At 38.0% G+C, this 18,570-nt stretch overlaps 1 protein-coding gene across 1 annotated transcript in view; it reads right to left on the reverse strand.

Moving 5' to 3' along the window:
* Positions 1–18,570, reverse strand: part of NLGN1 (neuroligin 1) — a 374,660-nt gene that overhangs the window by 62,973 nt on the left and 293,117 nt on the right.

An 18,570-nucleotide genomic window follows, 5' to 3' on the forward strand; every position in this document is an offset into this window, starting at 1 on the left:
GATTCAAATGGAATGCCAAGGAAACGTCACAATACAGGGTAGCATAAAGCCATGTCAGCCTAAGTTTCAGCCAATCACACATGGAGCAAAACATATTGACAATAATTTTAGCCAATCATATGAAACACACGTAACGGTAGTTAACACAATAGAGACTTATTTTCTAACACAATGGCTCGTTTATGAGAGACAAAGCACAGACACTCATTCATCCTAACCTTCTAAAGATATACATTAAATAAACTTGTTGCAACCTATAAGGGCAAATCACAGGGGCTTATTGTTCTATTTCTCACGTCTGCTCTACTGCTTAGAAAACTTTTCGCTGTATGAGCAATATTCACAAATCTGCTGTCTGAGGCCTGTCTTTTTTACCACTTTCTCAAAACCCTCTAATTTTATGAATCCCGACAATGCAGGTGCAGTGATCTGAGAAAGCACAAAGCCTAACAGTTTCAGAGTCTACCTTTAGCATTTTCCAGGGCTCCACTATCAGCATGGCTCAGCATCTCTGTTCTGCACTGTGGGATCTCTCCTTGCTCATGGCCTTCACCCACAGCCCTTTGGCACCGCTGGGACATCCCCACCTTTGTCTTGCCCTGTCTGTAGATGAATGGATTGCACAAATAACCTGGAGGAGCTGCCATGGGGCCTTAGTGCAGGGATGCTGGTGTGGTTTGGTGGCCCAGGTGTCCCAGGGGAGCACAGTGTGCCCCATAAATCTCCCTGGAGGGCCTGTGAGGAGCGAGGCTCCCGCTGAGATCTATGTCCCTCAGGAGTGCCGTCCATTCCAGGAGGGTGACTCAGGCACGGGAAGCAAAGCCCATCCGTCCTGCAGGCTGGAGCTTTAGCTTTCATAGCAGGTGATAAAGGAGATTTACAGCATTGCTTTCTCACCTGGGTTTTTGCCCCATTTGTCCAGCTGGGTAGAAAAATGACCAAAGCTGGACAGTAACTCTGGTGAGTAAGTGAGGAGGCTTCCATGTGCAGGAATGTGAGCAATTATTTCAGTTCTCATATTTATAGAAGAATTGTGCTCCTTTCTTATCTCTTTAAAGTCCCAACTGAGAGGGATGGCTTCCCAGTCAAGACAATGCTCCTCATAGACCAAGCACTGAAGAAAAGCCTATAAATGATGAACCCTGCCAAAAATACCTTGAAACTTATACATGAGATGCAAATTAATGCAGATATGCACCCTCTGCTCCCAGTTATATAAAAACAATCATTCAAAATCCTATATTTCCATGGAGTCAGTTTTGTTCATTTTTACTACACAGTAGAGAATAAATAATTAGGCAAAAATCTGGTTAAAATTCTCTATGCAATGTTCATTTATCTGCACTGCAGTTATCTTGTCTTCTAATTTACTAGTTAAGCTCTTTAATATATACTTTACAAAGTCTAAAATCCAGTACAAGAGAATCAATTTTGGTATGACAGAATCAGCCAAGGTATTTGTTAGGATTGGGGTTTTTTGGAGTGATTAAATACTTAGCGTAATCTGCCATCAAATTATTTTTGGAGTTTAACATGATTTCTAATTTTGCTATGCACTTTGAAGCACACAAAAGATGTTGTACAAATCAATATATGATCGTATTGATTTTATTTGTGCTTTAAATATTCAGGGTAAGGGGGAGGGACAGAAAAAAAGGTGAACTGGTATATACTTTTTCATGCCAGAAAATATCACAGGTTCAAAAATGATTGGAAATAAATAAAAGCTAGCCTCAGGTGCACATTTTGTATTCCCTGAGATGGTTTTGAAACATAATAAATTATTGGAAACAGAGGCTTTGCATCCAGCAAATTGAGTCAAAAATCCCTCCAAGGCCAATACCACTTATGCTCTGCACATTACTGCCAAAGATAAAGCATTTATTAAAGCTACACTCTAAAGATAACACGAGCATGTGCAATATCAAAAGAAGCCTGGCATTTGGGAAAGCAATGAAATAAACTATTTCCATTACTTTAGCATACGTGGCAAAATGCTTTCAGGTATTGTTTCCACAACCTATACAAATCTATATTCTATGTTTGAAAGATGCAGACAGCACAAAACCACTCAAAACATTGGGGAGGATGGACTGTCTGAACCCAAATCCAAGGTCAGATGAATGCAGCTGGAAAAATTCCAGCCCCTATGATTGCAATGCTAATAAATTGCAATGCAGAATGTCCTGTGCAAAGGGAATGTTAAACTTCCTCCTTCCTTAAACACAAATTGGATCCATTTCACACACAGTATATCCACTGAAGATTTAGCTCCATTATGCTGACACATGTCTAATATTCCACAAAGTACATTCAGAAAAGAACAATTTGTTTTCTAATATGCCTAATGGAATGTGATTTATGATCCTAAACACAGATTGGTCAGCATGCTCAGGATGTCTCTCTCTGCAGACAGTGGGAACTTATTTTATAAAGATTTTTTTGTTTGAAATGAACCAAAAATTTAGCTGAGTAAGTCCCTCCTGAGAAGTGCATAAAACCATGTATCCAGATGGCAGTGAACTTAACATTAAATGAATTTAAAATTTAAGGGGGGAAAAAATATATTTTATATGTCTAATAATTTATAAAGAAAAGGACATGGGCTTAAATTTTCCCTTTTGTGACAAACTGTAATTGTTCCTTTGACACAGTCTAGTTTAAATTTATAGTTGCAATGAATGTAGCATCAGAAAAATAGGCCTGAACAGCTCAGTCAAGTATTTATAGAGCTACTGGAATTCTCTATATTCTGCTTTAAAATTTTGGAGTATATGCAATTAAACTGGAACTTTATAACCTTTTCAGTCTAGCGAGTAAGGTTTTAAGTTGTCACTCACAGCCTGATCTTTTTTATTACTTCAATTCTTCCAAGCACTGGCAATGGAAATTGTTGGCATTATTTACAACCACAACTGACCTGCACTCATCAGTACTCCTGAGATCTAAATCTAAAAGTGAGACTTTAAAAATGTCAACAGATAATAATGATCTAGGAGTTTGGGGGAAAAAAGAAACAAAAGCACGTAACAAAACACATTCCTGGGCATCAGGAAGAGCAAATATAGAAACTAAAACCTGTGTATGTTGTCTGAAAAGTAGTGAAGCAAGAGGAAGACTTTTGCTCTGGTCTGTTTAAACAGCCTCTGCTTTGGACTGTGTAATACCTTCCTGTGGTGCTGCTCAGCCTTAGTGATGGCTCAGCAAGGACTGAAGTGAAAAACAATTCCAAAGAGACCAGCATTTGAAATGGAAAACCTTTCAATTTATATTTGTTCTCTTGTTTAAAATGATAGAATGATCAGGTAGAGCTTGCTCACATTTATCACTTTTATGAAGTTAGTTGCAAGCAAATACAAAATCAAAACCACCTTACTGAAGATTGCCAAGGGATTGCTGGTTAATAAAAGCCAAAAGAGTTTTAAAACTTTTAGATGTATAAGTTGGAAGTTCTTAATTCTTCCTGATTTTAAAGGTGTATCCTAAATAAATAGCAAGTATTAGCTACTTTATCAATGCAATGGAAGATCTCCCTTTCTGAATTCCTCTTAAGCACTGACACAGTTCCCCTGCCCCAGCAGTGTTTAATTCTGAACTGCAGAGACTGAAAGTTGGAATGTTAAGAAATATCACTGACACACCAGTAGGTCAAAAGAATGATTTACAAGGCCACATTTGCACTAGCTCACAATCATATATGTATTGCAATGGATCAGATTTCAGCCAGACTGCCAAAAAATCAGAATTGCATTTGAAATGGATGTGTTCTGCCAGCCTCTTGCCAGCATCAATACGAATGCACCAGGGAGCTTCTCTCCACTCCAAAGTTCTCAAGTGCCAAACTGAGATAAGCAAAAAGAGCAAGGCCGCAGTGTAAATAAGGGGCAGCTGCTGCCAGGCTCTCAGTGCTGCTGTCCACAAGGGTCTCTGACTTCTCTACACTAACTCTACCCATTAAAAAGATGTCCTGAGCCTTGCTGCCTCCAGGGAAAGCTCATCTGTTTGCCTCTTACAGTGTAGGTTTATTTATTTCATATGAATACACTTCAATGTGATAATTTCAGGATACTGTTGGACTTTGGTGAAGTCCTTTATTTATTTTCAATTTCTGCCCATTTCAGACTAAAGAATATGTAACCGTATGGCAGCCCTATGCCTTCTATGGGGAGTCATCCTTGCTGTTCTACTGTTCATAATTATGATTTAAAGTATTAATTTTTTGCATGGAGACCACAGTCTCTTATCAAGATGTGCTGATGCCAGTGCAGGCTCAAAATTTCTCTCTTTAGAGAAGGCATCAGACTCAGACTGATGAACCTTGATTTTTTAACAATAAAATCTAATCCCACACTGCACCAAATTCTTGTTTTATATTTCAAATGACGTGGCAACAACGCATTGATCAGCTTCTGTTCAGAGAGGAGATGAGTCAGCAGTATCCAAAATATATTACAGCTCTCTGCAGTAAGACCTGAACTTAAATCTGTGCTCCTTTAAACCTTGGCTTAATGAAATGCTGACCAGTGCCAAAAAGTGTCTCAGAGCACTGGGTTCCCAGCAGACCCAGCCTCCTCAGTGAGACACTCACAACACACCAGAAAATGTCAAACTCTTTCAGAGTCAAGCAATTGCTCTTTATCCTCCTGTGAGTCAATTGGTTCCTCATCATGACATCTTGTGAACTTTTAATGCTCTACAAACGTTCCCCAAGTATTGAATCAAGGTCATTGTACTGACACCTGTTTTTATTCTGTTCTGGTTTCATTCACAGCAGATGTGAAGGAAGGTTGTACAAGGTATTCAGTTTAAACCCCTCTGTCCCCTGTCATTTATTTAACCTACTAACAGAAACATACTGATGGAATACTGCAAGAAATATCCTGAATATACATTTCAAAATCAGATGGTATTTTTCTTATATGATATGCACCTATGTAATGCATTTTGAAGCACAATCACCACAATCTATAATAAAATCCTTATGAAAAGGAGATCAAATGACAAGGCATTTTCTTGTGAAGAAGATGTGAATATCTTTCAGCCAACCCCTCTTTGAACCTGTGTCGAGTCCAGACTGAAAGGAGCTATGTCTTAATTTTTTTTTATATTAAACCTAATATAACCAATGCAGTAGTAGAAGTAAATTTAAAAATAATTATCAAAGTAGAATGAATTTTGAGACAAAGAACCACTTGATCTTTAAATGGATGTAAAGTAGAATAAGGTATAGTAAAGAGCAGAAATTAATTTAGTAAATTCAAATTAAGCTGAATCTATAATGAAGGGAAAGCAATCAGAGGAGCATTCAGCTACAAAGAACACATACATTTGTGAAAGAAACAGCTGGCTCATATATACAGGTCTATCCCTTACAAAAAGCTCCTGTACCTCTTTAGATACATAAAATTATCTAAATTAATATTCTTATAAATATTACACTATTGGCACAATAACAGAAACAAAGAGCAGGGTAGAAAAATTTGCCTTTCATTTTGAAAGGGTGACAAATACAACAACCAAAACAAAGGCAGCAATGACCTTATTTATAGAAAGTTTTCCTGGTTCTATATGAAGGATCTGCTCACAGAAACACAACTGAGTGCAATAATCAGCATGGTCCTGCCTGTGAATCTACTCAGGAATTTACTGGATGCTGCCACTTCGAAGAGTTCTGACAAAGTAATCACTCAGTGCAAAACCTTGGTTGAAGAAGTTTTGTCAAGTGTTGGCAAATTGTCTCTCAAGTGACTGCAAAAGTCTGAGGAAAATCCCTGGTTCCAGATATGTGCCCATGGAACCCTTGATGGGACATTTGGAGCCCTCAGCAACTGATAGCACTTAATCAAAATGGCAGGATGAAAGTATTAGGAATGCAAATTACATATTTTCCATTTCCAATTGCAATTAACTATGTATAAAACCCACTCAGCATGCAACTCTGATCCACTACAGCAAATGGTGGCTATAGAGCAAGTAGGTAGGGCAAGGAAAAGGAGTTTCTTTCCCTATAAACCTGCCTGCCAAAACATGATGCAAAGCAGTGCCCATCAGTCTCTGAGCACTCACCTGACCCTCCAGAGGTGCCAAGCTGAAATGTTGGGAGAAGAACAGCAAACACAGGGAGAATTGCCATTGCAATTCTCAAAATAAAATAAAATATTCTGCAAAATAAAGTGTTCTCCCACAAGAAATACTGAGGCTAAAACCTTTCATCTACTCAACCTCAGATTAGGAAAGAGATAACAAAAATAATGACACTATACATTTGCACATGTGTGAGCCATGTGAAGCCGTGGAAAATCTCAGGTTTAATCGAAATCAGCAATTTCATGCAGCACTGAACTCCAGTGAACGTGGGCACATTCTAACATTCCCAGTGTCAGAAACATTACATTTGCTCTCAGGTTTGGAGGAGATATGCACATGCCGATTGAAACAGTCAGATTAGCTCCCTCCTGATGGCAAGAAGGGAGAGGGAAGGGGACTGGGAGGTGCCCTGTGCCACTGAGCTGGCTGGCATGTCCCCAGATACGCTGTGCTATCAGCAAGCCACAGTGGGTATCAGCTGCTGGGAGTGCAAGAGTGCAGCTTTGATGCAGAGTCACTCTAAGCAAGATACACACTCACAGGAGCAGAAACTTGCATTTAGAAAGCTCATCTACAATTTTTGTGAAGCCAACACCAAACCAACGTGAACAATAAGGTGCACAACCATGATCTGATGCAAGATTTATGATCATACCAGGCTCAGACTTATTTTACAGCTGCCATATGAGATTTTATTTCTGGAAAGAAGCAGCATTGATAAAGAGATTTAATTGTCTGTCAGCATGCCTTACACTGCAGTTACTGCATTTCCTTCAATCCTGAATCTCATTACTCCTTCAATTCCACAGGTCCCCCTCTGTCTCAAGGTGGGTGCTTAATTAGAGCAGTCCCCATAATGCAAGCAAATACAGCAGACTTTCACTCTTTTCTTTCCCTGTCAGCCTGACAAATCTAATAGACTATTGATTTTCCATCCTCAAAGAGATCAGCCTCCACTTTTGCCATTCAATCATGATATTAGCTGTCCATTAACTCCAATTCCCTGGCCTGACAGCTTGTGAACACCTCCAAGGCTGTTCAATCAGCCAGTCAACACCCAGACAACAACGCAATTACAAACCTCTCCTAGACCATAGCCCAGGTCTTAACCTTCTGCTTTCTCTCACTTCCTAAGAAGTTTATGCTCCTATTGCTTTTTTGTCAACTTAATAATGCTATTGCTTATTTATTTACTACACTTGAAAGAAAATATATCTCTGATTGATAGGATGATTTTGTTATTCCCAGGAAAAATCATAATTTTTGAGTGAAGTTATTCCTACATCTCTGCTGCATCTGTAATGGCTCAAAACCAAGGCAAGCACCATAAACACTTGCTATTTGTCAGAGGAAATAAATATGTCAAATCTCAGAGTTCTTCATTAACTTCAGCAGTGCAATCTGTCCTGCCACTTCAAAAATCTCAGTCAGGCATGATTAGCCCGCTGAAGAGACCACTCAAGATTTGGTGAAAAGGAAAAAAGGGATGATTATTTTTTTATTGTTTCCACTCGCTTATTAGCTGGTCTGTTTTGTGAAGCTACAAGGAATGGTCAAGAATTCTCTGACAACTGCTCTTCCCTCCAACATTTTGGCATTAGAATGTACACTTACCTAAATTAACTCCACGTTATTGGTACACCTGTTCTTTGTTTTTTTAAGTGCTGACAATTACCAGTACTTATCAGCCCATGACATTTCTGCCAATTGCAAAATGAACGCTCTGAGCATTTCACTCTGAGTTTTAATAGCTTGTAACAACTGTGGCATGGATGACCTCAGTTTGCTAAGCACATCCACACAATTTGGCATGGACACAAAGAAAACACTTGTAGCTCACAGGAATTCCTTGTATAGATAAAGCATATACGGAAATGTAACTGCATTTTCATCTGATATATAGAAATGCAAAAAAAAAAAAGGCTATTTTTTTGTTTCTTTTAGAGATTGGCAAAACCAATCAGCTTTCTTTGGGTTTATCTCTAATCACAATAGAACAAGGCTCATGTGATAGTCTTTAAAGCTTTTTGTTTGTGGAGTTCCATGAGAAATGAGTCATTTGGTGTTCACTGAAGTTCTGTTTTCCACACCACATTTGACTGAAATATTTCACAACTGAAATTGTAACAGATACCTAATTCTGCATAATGCCACCTATAAAATGCCACCTTTATTTTCTTGCTGATCCCATTGCCTGGCATCCCCCCTGCAGGTAGCACTTATGTTGATCACCTTGGATAATGTACGTGACGTGTGGAAACATTTTAGCTCCTTGTTGGGGGATGTGCAGCTATTTCAGCGTTAAATATAATTTATCTTTAATGAACAAATGGTTTTACACACCTCATGCTGAATGTAGACTAATTTTTTTACAATTATATATATGCTTTCTTTTATTAGTAGTAATATTAATAAGAAATCTGTAACAGTTTTAGACTGCATTTTCAATTAACTAGTTTTGTAAACAGATTTTCTGTTCCATTCCAGAGATGAGGGATGTAACAAACTCCATATTACACTTTATGCATCTTACAATCAAATACTTAGGAGTATTCTCGTCTGGCCAAATGAATGCACCTCAAACAGGGTTCATGTCCTCTATTAATTTCTCCCTAGGATTCTTCAAAAAAGAATTCTTAACCTAGTGAAGCACATTTCTCTACTGAGATGCAGAAAATGATGAACTGGGAAGAATGAGACTGCCACAATCAGCCCATTTGTATTCTAGTAAGTCTTTCTATGAAGGCACAGAATACTAATTTACACAATTCCTGTACCCTATGGTAAATGTTGGACCAACTGCAGAATTACTCTCATCCCTAAATTGCACATCAGATCCACCAAGATATCAATGGCAGCTCCCTTAAACATCCCTCAGAGTGGCCTGAATTTAAGATAATCCTGTTAGCAAAACTTGACAACTATATGCATAATTATGGAAATAAGACCTATTTACCCTCAAATTTTGACACATTGCTCACACCTCACAGCCTAATTGAGGGTAAACTGAGGCTTTTTAATTTTTCTAACATCTTCATCCCCTCCCATTCCTCCAGGGGGTGGAACAAGATGGTTTTTAAGAGCCCCTTCCCACCCAAACTCTTCTGTGATTCTGTGATAAGTTCTGGTATTAATACTTTGTTTCTTATCAAATTCTGGCTGGATTCTAACTGAATATAAAGAGCCCAGGGCTTACATAATTTTTCTTGGAGGAGGGGACCAGAGGTGGTTTGTCTTGGCCAACCAAAGAAAAATCTGTTGATCAGATTTTTAATTAATCCCTCTTGAGAAACCAAGATCACTGACATTATTTTTGCCCAGTTTACAATGGGGACAGAGCATGGGGCCACCAATGAACTGTGTCACCTGAGACAAAATAAACAGGACCACATAAAACCAATTTAATTGGATTTGCCATGGTGACCTACATATATGAGAATAGGTTTTGTAATGGAGCTGTAATTTAAAGCAGTAATGATACAGTTTGCCAACAAATATACTCAATATGCAAATCATTAAAATAATTTTAAAATCTACTGTTCTTTGATTTCTCTAAAATTAGCCTTTACATCAAAATAGACTATATCTGTGTATACAGGTTTTAATATACACTTATAATCAGCTTTCATCCAGATTCACTCATCTTTAAGAAGATTCAGTAGCACGTACTTAAGTAGGCAAAAAGTTAACTGGACTACAGGGGTGCTTAAAGACTACCAAAATGAGCTAAGGTAAAAAAAAAATGAGCCCAGAGAGAAGTCTTCCCTGAAAGAAGCAAATGGGTAATTAAAGTTCCAATCTCATCCAGAGACTGAAAAATTAAAGGGAGGGACTGTTCTAAATAATACATTCTATTTCTAAAAACTTTGCACATAGTCCTTTTTCATCTCCTGACCTTACCATAGGGAAAATTGCTGTGTTTCTTTTAATAAAAATTACATCCTTCATTTGCAGCCTCCCAGTCTGTTTCATCTGGAAGCTGTTTCATCTATTCCCTGTAGGTGGAACTCAGTCTTTAGACCTTTAATTAGGTGGTGTTGCCTTGACCACTGTAGCTTAAATTTCATTTAGTATTCCGATTCTAAAATGGCCACTTGTGTATTTGTGCTCCTGTATTGACCCTACAAATTTGTCTCAGAATTTGTTAGAGTTTTAATGTGTTGGTTTGGTTTTTTTTTCCACCATGTTCCATTTCACTGTGTTTTCTCCTAAGAAGGCTGATATAATTCTATGATGAGCCTTGATTTTATTGTTTCAGAACTCATCACTGCCTCTTTTGAACGACACTGAAAAAAACTGGCTGATAGAAAGCACAGAGAGTCCACTTCCATCTTCTGCAGAGTGCTGTTCCCCACACCTGAGCACACATTTCTGATTAGCATTGCTACAGGTTACAACCACAACTTGTTGTTGTGATTTATCTACTGAATATTTCATGTATTTTTGATGCTATCAGTGATAAGATTTTAATGAATTGTTTACAAGCCTTATGTCAAAGACCAGTGAATAATTTCATCCATCTGTGAATGTGTTCAGAGTTAAAACAACAAACAAACCAAAATCCCAACAACAAGTACATAGAAGATATTTCCCAACAGAAGATCCTGTCTGATTTCTGCTTTTCTTCAGGGGTGGAAACTTGGGTTCATATTTTAATGTTGATCCCTAACTGTTAGGTCAGTGTTACTTTTTTCTGCACTTTGGTTTGAATTTTCATTTGTATGCAAATAAGTCTCTGATTTATGGCACCAGTAAAGATATTACTCAATGACTCCTATTTTTCAAACTTGCTTTCAGGGTATGTAGAATTAGATAAGCAACAATTTTCTCTGAGCCTGCATGCTGGCAGAATCCAGTAGAGTATTAAACCATCACCCTGCTTTTTGCTAAAAAAATCACATTTTCAAAAGAGCTTTTTTCTTTAAAATATGAAGAAATAGATCTGTACTTCAAAAAGCTCAATATCTTTGATTATCTGGTTCTCTGGTATGGCAGAAGCTACCCAGGCTCTTCATTTACACTTTGCTTCCAAGAGACTAAGTGATTTGCCATAATACTTGAAAGTCACTCCTGAGTTTTACTGAAGTTCAGTCATTGGTGACAAAACTGCACCCACAAACTAAAGGAATTTAATGAAAACAATGACTATATTTATGGTATATCTCTCTTCAAAAAATTCACATTTCCAAAATCTTCTTTCAACATAATCAATCCGAAGTTGGATTGATACAGTTGTATTTTAAAACAATCTTGATGTGGTTGTCATGATATGTCTGCTGAAGAAACTGGAGAGTAAATTTTTATCCATGGAAATCATCTTTATACAACACCTTCTGTACCTTTACAAAGTGTTTGAAAAATGTGCTAACAATCAACGTCTCAATGTTCTTTTGCAATATTTAACTTTGTGCTGCACCCAATCTATCACAATTAAGCTTCTGGCTGCTTACTCATTAAACCCAGAGGAAATGGAAAGAAAAAAGGGACAGCAGGGAGGGCAGCACGGGAGGATTTGCTAAGGAATTTTCTTGCATTGTCCTCCCTCTGTGGAAGCAGCTGGAAGCAGTCTCAGGTCTGATGGTCTGACGTACTTGCTCGATTAGAAATTAAAATAATCTTCCTGTGTGCATCCCTGGTGTGATTCACAGAGCCCCATTTCCTCCGTCACGTTACCTCCAGCTGGAGGAGCTGTCACTCCTTACATGACTGAGCTTCTGCTGGAACGAGGGGGCAATGGATAATTGCAGCTCAGGGCTGCCTCTTCTCACTGCCACCCTGCCAGGGGAGGGAGAAATCACCCCTGCTCCAGTTCAGGGCAATGGAGCTGCACAGAGAGGAGAGGTGGGAAAGGGCAGCAGCAGAACAAACACAGCCCTGTCCAGCAGGAACTGGGAAATGCAGAGTGACCGTGGCCAGCCCATGCCCCATAGGTGGGCATCACTGTTGTTCATTGTAGCTCCTGCTACCCACAGATTTTACCACATCACTTCACAGACTGATAGGCCAGATGCTCAAACTATGTGATCGAATTATGCAGAACATTATGTTTTGAAATGAGCAATTTATATTGGAAAGTGCAGACTGAAAAATCCTTTGATTTCGCCACTCTTCTAAACACAAGACTGTCATTTATTGTGTATATGGCATCCCTTTTTATGAAAAAGCATTCTTGTAGTTAATTTTTTTTTTTTGGTGTTTTTGTTTAGATTTCCCCAGGGCAACAACCAAATTAATATGTTCCTCATGGGAAAACACATGTTGGTAATAACACTGTAGACAAATTAGGTAGATAACCTGGAATCACAGTCAAAAGTAATCAGATCAGTGCTGACTTCTAAGACAGAAAATGGGAAGTTTTGCCTTCTGTAATATTTCTAAATTAAGTTTCCTAGTATGACCTAAAGAAAGCATTGTAGAAGACTTTATGCAGAGCACCTGGTACTACTGAAAAGAGATTTTCTTTGCTGAATAAAGAACAAACTTCTAGATTTAACTCCAAAATCCACCTTTTGAAGTGTAAAGTCTCAGAAGGAGATTTTTTCTGAGCTACAAAATGGGTCTAGCACTAAGAGAGCACAGAACTAGGAATGCATAAATGGTACATCTTCACCTCCACCTGTTCCTTTTAACTACAGCCACAAATGTGTCTCTCTGTTAACCAGAGGAACTTTCACCTTGAGCCACAGATGGCTGAGCCACAGAACAGTAAACCCTGCTCTTCCCTAAATTTCCTGTGCTCTGTTATAGCCTATTACACTGCCTACAACCCCTGAGCCACTCCAGATAAATCTCACTCTATTTTGTACTTAGACTCTCTGGACATCCAGGACAGTTATGCTTTCCCTCCCTCCTATCTTTACAGCTTGATTCTCCTTTCTTTACAACAGTGTAAATCAAGGGCTACTCCAATGAATTCAGCACATTTGTGCTGATGTAAAATAGGCATTAGAGATATATCAGACCTATTGTTCAGATTATGCAAGGAAAAAAAAAGAAAAATCAGTTATGGTCAGACATCAGATGAGTGCACAACACCTCCTTCAGTATTAGATATTATTTCAAATTTTGCTGATTATTCCTCATTTTCATGTTTGTCTGAGCTACCTATGTAATATATATTTCATTTCCTAACCCTCTAAAGAGATTGGAAAGGATTTGTTCACATGAAGGTATGTGCCAACACAGACAGAGAGGAGAGACGGCACAAAGCATGAATTAACTCACTGTCTGATTTTATACTTAAGTGCCATTTAATATGATCCATTTACAGGGAGAAAATAGTTTCTTAGTGTGAGTGGGTGCTACAGAGATTATGAGGATCTGAATATGTATATTTATAGAGAGAAGACAATTTCTTCTGTTCTTTCAAGTCCAAAATAACATGATGAAAGAAAAAGATAAGTCTCAAATTTCAAGAGAAGCAATTTGCTAAATGATGGAAAATGTTCTGGCCTCTACTGGAAGCTCTTCATAACCACCAAGAACCTCTGAGAAATGGGGGAGACTCAAATCACATTTTACAACTCACCACACCATCCCACCATCACATTGCATTTATACTGCTTCTAAAATCAGCAAAAAGTGCCCCATGATCAATTAGATTATGTGTGAAATAAAGAAAATTCATTTAATAAAATCTTTATAACATGGCTGTCTTGGTATATGACACCTTCCAGAGCACCTCTAAATAAGCATTTGGGAAAAGCAATCTGAGTAAATGGTTTTAAAGACAGGTTATTTATTTATTACACAAGACACAACTTCTCACATTATTGCCTCAAGTAAAATGAATGCTGATAACACTCCCGCCTCTGAAACTGAACACATTTATATTAAAAATGTAGAAAGTACAGTATACACTGAGGTGCAATCTATTGACTGTGTCAGTAATAGCAGCTTTTTCATTTTTCCCCTTGTAATAGAAGTCATTGCTTGCATTCAGAATGTATTGTCAAGCTTTATTAATCTGAGCACAGAGGCCATCCTGGGCCTTGAAAGCTATTGGTTTTTTTAAAGGAATGGTATTCTTTTTCTATGGCCTATTCGAGATCTATTTCAGACCTGTCATAAAAAAACCCATTAAATTACAGGATAACTTAAACAACACTTAATCATCACTGATGTGTTTAAAGTCTTCCTTGAAAAGTCTGAACATTTATTATAATATTTTCAATTTTAAATAAGGAGTTTCTTTGCAGGTTGGCAATCAACATTGTAAGATGCTTCTTTGTCTCATTATTCTCAAAAGAAATTTGATTATTAGACACTGAAAGTGATAATCTGAGCAGAGCTGAATACATCATCTCAAGGAAGGGTTGAGGAACATTCCAGCCTAAGCTCCTAGACAGAGCAGTCACTTCAGTGTCTTAATCCCAGAGCTGAAATCCTGACCCTAGTGAGGTCACTGGCATTTTTCTATCCCCAGGGTTGTTTGGTTAGGTTTTTATTTCTAAATCTATGAGTGCACAGAGGAAAGCAATCCTAATATGATTTGGACTGCCCCAATGTGAAGCTGAAATACCAGGTAAGCCTGTAGGATTGAGGAAGTTTTAATAAGGTTTAGTATCTGCACTGAATTTCTCTTTTTCTCTAGAGGGGAAGAAAGCAATGGTATAGGGTACATCAGTAACCCTTCAATAGTTGCCATTTATATTCAGACTTCTTACAAACATCCTCCCCTTAGTTTGCAGCCTTAATAGTGTAATATTCTTACAGTGGATATCTGTATTTCTTGTCCAACAGCCACAGAGGGACCAGAGACAAAGGATCTCACAACCATTTCAAACACTGCTGCTCTTCTGACACACCCCGACCTACCCACATCCTTGGTTCTGCATCTGCTTCAAAAATTATTTTGTCATGTGATTTGCATGAAAGGTCCTACACAACTCTTATGGCTCTGAACAAGGACCAAATTTCAAACTATATTACTAAAATACAGGATTTTCTACTGCGTGTGATGGTTGAATTCAAATCCATTAATTGTAATATAGAGTGGTAAAGACCCTGAAATATGAAAACACCAATTTAATTGTTTTATCGATAGTCTGAATCACTTGTCTTTGGCAGGACTGTGTGCTTCCCCCTCCTGCTGTCTCTGGAGAAATGGTATAAGTATTTCCTAGCTTTGAGTAAGACAGCGAAAAAATTCATGTCAGGGCTTGCAGTTTTGTGGCTTTACATGCAGGTGGCATAAGCAGGGTTATCAACTTGTTCTTGCTACTTGAATATAAAGTAAAATCACTCCACTCAACCAGGTACCTGCTGCTGAAACCCACTCCCTGTAAAAGCCTGATGGTTTGTGTGTACCATTTTAAAAGCAGGACCAAGCAAGATTTCACTCAGCATCTTTCAGTCATTAGGTCATCTTGGAAAGTAAAAAAAAAAAAAAGGAACTCCAATAGCAAAGTGCAGAGATTTTAATCTTGCAAGGGATGAATACAAAATTAAATGAAAAATCAGATGCAACAAATGCAATAAAAGCCAGCTCAAACGCCCCACGATAAATCAAAATTGGATAAGCCAACTAGCATTTATGCAACTGTTATGATTGTTTTTAGGCTTGATTTTGAGGTTTTCTTTTAAAAAGTTGAAGGCAGCCTCAAAACCTTAACACAAGGACCTTGGATTCAAGGCAACATAATAGAAAGCTAATGTTGTGCCTTGGTGTAAAGCTGGATAATTGGAAGTGCTCTTCACCACAGAAAATAACTTCATGTCATTACACTAGAAGACAATAACTTATTACTAAATTGGCACCTTCCCATTTAATAAATTTATTTGCTATTACTTTGGGGGTGAATGTTACTGACATTCAACCAACACACTTTCCAGGAATGGGCTGCAACTTCCTTGCACCATTCCTTGCATATAGGTGGCACTAAAGGTATACGAGTTATTGCTACCTGTTTATCATATTCCAGTTTTTAACCTGTTTTACTTAAGGTACACACTATGCATAGCTCAAATATTGCCACAGTTTACTATATTTGATTTTGCACATTTTGCAAACATGAGAGATTATAAATTCCAGAAATCGGTTCTCCTTCAAGCTGGAATTCTCAAGAAGTACATTTGAGTTTGGTATAGTGTTTTCTTCTTGAAAGCAATAGATACCCTTTTCCAAACCTTTGGTCTATGAAAATCAGAGTGCTTTTCTTCTATATGAATTAAAAAATCACACTTTAAATAAATGTGTTGAGCAGCCTTTTAGAATAATTTATGCTTTTTCCAAAATGGACTCACAAAAGAGAAGCCTTGCTGCAGTTACAGAGTAAGGGCACTCTGGCTGTTTAACACAGGGAAATGCTGTTGAAGTCAGCAAGAAATTTTTATGCCAAAAAACCTTAGAACTGAATAAATTTTAAGTAATTTGACAATTCAAGTAATCAAAGCACTACCATATTCTCAGTTCCTTCCGGACTGAGTGCATGATGACAATATCCTGTTTTACTGCATTATGAGATGCTGAGAAAAATTAAGATTCTAGGAAGAGCTTGTAGTATTAAATATCACTAACAGCCTTTAGCACTATACATTGATGGAATTACGTTTTGTTGTCTTAACTTTGGCCACAGCAACTCTTTTTAAAATTTAAAATTTCTCTTAGTTGAGAAATCTTTTTACCCTTCTATTTTCAGTCTCAGTGCTAGTAAATATGGCATGTATTCTTTAAATCTACTCTGAAAGTATCTTTTATTGAAAAAATCCACTCATTTGTAAATAAAATATAGAATATATATATATAGGAGTACCTACATGTGTAATAATATATGTCTTTTCAACTGAAAAGACAAGTGAACAGATAATGATTGAACTTAGTTTGCCTCTTGAGCTTTGCAACAGGTTTAATCAGCTCCAAGAGGACTCTTGAAAAGCACTGAACACCACAGGGCTATAAATGTTATTCCATGGGCTAAAGGTGGAGCTGATGATGAAGGCATTGTCTTCTGCTGGATGCTGTACAGATTAAACTGCATCTATTCACTGGGAAAAGCAGAGAGACTTCACCATCTGTGAATCCTGCTGGGAATAAAAGTAATTTGCAAAGAGAATAGGGTGAGAAACTGCTATCAGACAGTGCTGTGGAGAGCAAGAGTGCCACACAAACTATTTCCTGTTCTCAAAGCAGAAGAGAAGGGAATTAAAAACTCCCAATCACTTTCCAAATTAATGGAACATTTGATGAGGGTGGTGGGGAAGGTGCTTGCCTGATACTGGGTTTTATTGGGTGCAGAAGTAGGATGTAGAATGGGAAAGAATGTGTTCATTTTAACACAGAGATATCCTTGCAATCTCACAGGAATTAACAGATTGAAAAGGAACAAAACAAGGGCTAAAAGTAGTTAAAAACTCAAAATGTTTTTTATCATTTAAGAAGCAACTTAGCCTGCTGCATTTGTCATAGGATCAAGTATTCTTGATAATTACTGTCCTCCTCAGGAAGCAAGAACTGCTATCACAGAATTTTTGACAGTCAAGCAGTCCCAGCCCAGGGTGGAGGGTTGTGCCCAGCACATCTCCAACCCCAATCTTCTGCTGGCAACCTCTGTCCTGGCACTGCATTGCTGTGGTTGTGTTGTGGTGGCAGAAATAAAAAGAAAATAAGAGATAAAAAATAGTTACCACCCAACACTGGGGCACAAACTATCCATCCTGTGCTATTTATTAAATGCAAACTGCATATTTTTTCATATAGCTAAAGCTTTAATAAGGCCTATGAGTTCAATATTCCCTTTCTTTAAAAAAAACCACCCCAAGAGCTAGGATTACAGTTCTTCCTGCTTTTCCTCCAGCAAGGTAAAAGATGCTAATGTAAAAAGGCAGAACAAATGGGCTCTTTATTTTTGCAGGACAAAGAGCATTTGAACTCCATCAGTGGCTCTTTGACTGCCTTCAAAGCTTGTCTCTGACTAAATTAAAGCCTCTGCTCGCTTCTGATTTGTAGTACACTGTAGGCTTTCCATGGCACTAGCAGCTAGATGCATGTAATAGCTATCTTACAATAACACAGCTAATGAAAAAAAATCAGAATTAAGATTTAGGAAGGGCTATGTCCTCACTCGATGCAAAGGAGCAGAGCTCCCCTAAGATCAATTTTTATTATGCCCCTTTCCAGTGGCTCAGAATCTGCCCCCTAATTCAATGAGCTAGCTCAGAGAGAAAAGTCTTAACCTTATCCTGTATAACCAGGGTAGCACATTGTGAGGTCACTAATAACATGAAATAGTTTAACTGGAATTAAAGTGATTTTGCCAAGTTAGAAAGGCACAATTTAGCAGATGAACCAGCAAAATTGGCCCCAAAGTAGGAGACCACTGATCCTCATCTCACTTAATTTAAAAGGCACTCCTGTGAAATGTGAGGTTATCTGGGTACAAAGAAACCTCAACCACAACAACAAAGAGGAGAGCAGCAAAACACACAGAAACCATTTACAGGGCCATGTACCTGATGCATTGGCATTTCTACATCATAACATTA

The sequence above is a fragment of the Melozone crissalis genome, unplaced genomic scaffold (assembly GCF_028551555.1).
Source record: "Melozone crissalis strain CALT ecotype California unplaced genomic scaffold, PUWL_Pcris_2 ptg000034l_1, whole genome shotgun sequence".
NCBI lineage: Eukaryota > Metazoa > Chordata > Aves > Passeriformes > Passerellidae > Melozone > Melozone crissalis.